Source organism: Primulina eburnea, chromosome 9, assembly GCF_022965805.1.
Source record: "Primulina eburnea isolate SZY01 chromosome 9, ASM2296580v1, whole genome shotgun sequence".
Lineage (NCBI taxonomy): Eukaryota > Viridiplantae > Streptophyta > Magnoliopsida > Lamiales > Gesneriaceae > Primulina > Primulina eburnea.
In genome coordinates this window covers 31,338,955-31,343,060 of record NC_133109.1, presented here as the reverse complement: position 1 = coordinate 31,343,060, position 4,106 = coordinate 31,338,955, and positions in this window count along the sequence as shown.

Genomic DNA, 4,106 nt, shown 5'->3' with positions numbered 1-4,106 from the left:
AAATATTTTTTTATATGTTTTTGGACAAAAATCCAAGTCATTAAGGGTAATGATCATTGTTAATTTAATATTAATCTAGGAGTTGTGGAGGCCTCAGAGGTAATCTACGGCCAGGACCAATGTCAAATTTTATTTTATTGTTTCATGTGTCATAAAAAACATACGACATTATTACAAGAAAAAAATATCAAATAAAAAACAAAAAACTTGCTAATATATTAATTGAATAATAATGGTATAGTAATTAAAAGGTCCTCGGATTTTACAGACGGTTTTTCAAAAAAGTATTTTTTTTAAAATGAATAATGATAAAAAGGCAAAAATGTGTGTAAGACGGTCTCACAGGTCGTATTTTGTGAGACGGTTCTCTTATTTGGATCATCCATGAAAAAATATTACTTTTTATGCTAAAAGTATTACTTTTTATTGTGAATATCGATATAGTTGACTCGTCTCACAGATAAATATTTGGGAGACCGTATCACAAGAGACTTACTCATGATAAAAATACAGTAAATATATTGTATATATTGATATTTACAATAATAATATCGTGAGATTTTGCTATTATTTCATGATATATATATATATATATATATATATATATATAAATTTATTGAGTTTTTTGTGTTTTAAGAGTTGTACAAAGGCAAAAACTTGTGTGAGACGGTCTCATGGGTCGTGTTTGTGAGACGGATCTTTTATTTGGATCACCCATGAAAAAGTATTACTTTTTATGCTAAGAGTATTACATTTTATTGTGAATATGGGTAGAGTTGACCCGTCTCACCGATTATAACCCGTGAGACGGTCTCACATGAGATTCACTCTTGTACAAATCACGTAATACTGTTGGATGACTCAAAATGATATACAAAATAAGATTAAATAAAATAATAATAAAGATATGAGATTAAGATAATTAACATTGGTTTGTTAAGACACGACGAAACAACTCACTTGAACATTTCTTTTTAAAATTGAACCACGGTCTTGCCATTCAAAGCAACCATTATACTTAATTATGCAATATTTTGCATGTATTATATTTATTTGACCATACTGTTAAAGATTCAGAAGAAGTCGTCTTAAGATGCAAAGTTATTCAACGATTTTAAGTCTAAGCGGTTTATTTGATCTACTCGACCGCTTGAGTTTATAAGTACGGCGTAAGACCACTTAATTGTTCACTCTATTGAAATATATCTAAAAACGGCTGAGTAAGATATATTCAGGTTTGAGTTGCAAATCCTACAATGATTTTATCTAATTTATCAGAAAAATTGGTGGACTAATCATGCACTACAAATGAGATATCAATTTTGGTGGAGTTATCATGCAAAAAATTCCTATTTGAGGTGATTATTATGGGTGATCACGGTGCGGTTTTGCAGTTTTTTTAAAAAAATTCAAACCGAATTGCCATATGCGGTCGGTTATTATTTTGAAAAATTAATCGTGGTTTTACGTAAAAAAATCAGCATTGCGGTTTTGAGCGGTTTCAAACGGTTGCGGTCCGTTTTACGATTTTTTTAATGAAAAATATTAGAACATATATTCTAATTTATTTGAAAACAACAACAATATATTGTTTTCAAATATAAAATATAGTTCAGAGCATATAAAGATCAAAATAGATAAAACAATAATCAAGATTCAAAACTAAGTTAATAATTTAACAACACAACACATTCACAACAAAAATGACATTTACATTGTTTTATCATTTTGTTACTTTCAGACTACAAGCAAATTATTGTAGCAAAAAAATTAAATACTTTAATAAAAGACTAATATGAAGAATAATTAAGAAAAAAATAAGTTTTGTTTGTAAGAATAAAATTTTTAAAGAGAGTTAGGATATAATGAATGATGAATTCTTTATTTGAATATGTTGTTTACAAATTATTATAATTCTAGGTCAAATATTATGGCAAGTGGTTTAGACGGTGCGATTTAGTGCGGTTCTTGGCACAAAAAATAACCGAACCGCGTATGTGGTGCGGTTTATGATTAATATTTTTAATCGTGGTTTTTATAAAATATTATGCAAAAACGGTGTGTTGCAATTCGGTTCGGACGGTTCGGGTGGTTAATAAAAAATTTGATCACCCCTAGTGATTATTATTTTATATGGATGAGAAATTAAAGGAGGTGTTGTAAATTGTATAGAATATTTAATAAGAAGTGGGTGAATGTGTCATTAAAATTTTGTATCTTCTTGGTAGAGCTGGATGTGAAAGACATCTATAACCATTTGTTTCGGTATAAATCGTCATTAAGATAAATATTTTGGGAGTTAATTATTGGATTTTTTTTAAAAAAAGTTACAAGGGAAGTTTATTAAATTTTTAGAAAGTCTTGTCGGCATATCAAAAAGTTAGTCATATATATAAGTGGTTATGTCATACGTTATGCATGTGATCCCTGAAAATTAAGAAAAAGAAGTAGGTTTTTATTTTCAATTTTATAATTATTTTTTTATAAAATGTAAACTCGCAGCCGCTACTTGAGCACTAGGTAAACTTTTGAATTAGCGCAATTTTCTACGAATTACGTTAGTCGTATAAACCATATTAAACAATATATGTGTGACAAGCTCATTTGAAAGATGTTGGTAAGGGAATTGAGGATCTTCGTTATTTTTTAATTCGGTGGAAATTGAAAAGAGATATGATAGTTTGATTTCGACAAAAAATTGAACAAGAAATTGAGAAATGTTTAACTGAATTTATATATAGTTTAATAAATATTATTCCTACATGATAAACCAACATTACTTTATGTGATGTTTTTGGTATTTCTATAAAATATTTAATGAAATGTGGAATTTTGTATGCATCTATTTGGAATTATTACAATGTGTGAGAAAGTAAAATTTCTTTTCTGGAAAGTCTTTTTTCACGAAACATTTAGTTTCACAAGAAATGGAACATATTAATATAAATATTCAAAATTTTAACTTTGATAGGAAAAAAATGTTTACATAAAAATACATCTTATATAAATTATATTTTTTATGTATGCAGAGATTACTCGCCTAGTATAGACATAAAATCATCTCCTTAGATATACCAATTATTTTCAAATCATTTTCATGTTACTTCTATATTCAATTTACCATCATTTTTTCTACATAAAACAAAATATTTTATATTTTCAGCCAATTATATAATAACTAAAATTAAGTAATCCAATACGTTCTAACTTCTAACATCATATTCCATTCACAGTAGAAAATTTTTCATTCCAAAAATATAATCAAACATCGTATTTGTTGAGTTAAGCGTGTATGAATGAGAGTAATACTGAGATGAAAAGTTCACACACATCAAGTTTATGACGTCGCGCCGCTTGATTTGGTTGGTGAGTTGAGCTGTAAGATAACGTAATAAGATTTTAACGAGCGATATTATCTCTGTTGAGGACATGACCGACGGTAAGGAGATGATAAGACATAAGATATGAGACAACACCAGCAGATAAACACGCACATTCTTGGACTCGTGAGCTTAACTACACAATTTATTAGCACCAAAGTAGTTGAACTATGCACTATCATAATTATAAGAAAATAAAGTTATGTTTTGATTAACAACTATAGCTTTTGGCATAATGATAAGCGTTTGATCATAAAAATTGGTATCAAAGTGATATTATGACTTTAAGTCTCCCAAGAAGCATATTCTATACTTACTTTGGAGGAATGTTGGGTAAACATATATGAGTGATAGTACTGAGATGTGTTACCTCTTGAGAAGTTCTCGTGCGTCAAGTTACTGATGTCATGTCGCTTAATCTGGTTGACTATGTGGGTCATAAAAGAATGAAACTGGATCTTAAAGGTAATAGTGACTGGTGGGGATAGAACTGACGATAGAAAAATAGTAAGACTAATCTTTAAAATACATGAGACAACATCAACAGATAGTGTCGATGCTATAGGTTAGCTAAATTTCCTATTTTCTAATGAACATCAGAATTAATATCCAACATTTTTAACTTGTTTATGTTCATTTTTATATCTAAATCATGCATAAAAAAAATAAAATATGTATGTGAAAATTATACATGTTTTGTTTTAGAAATTATGTTATCATGCAAAG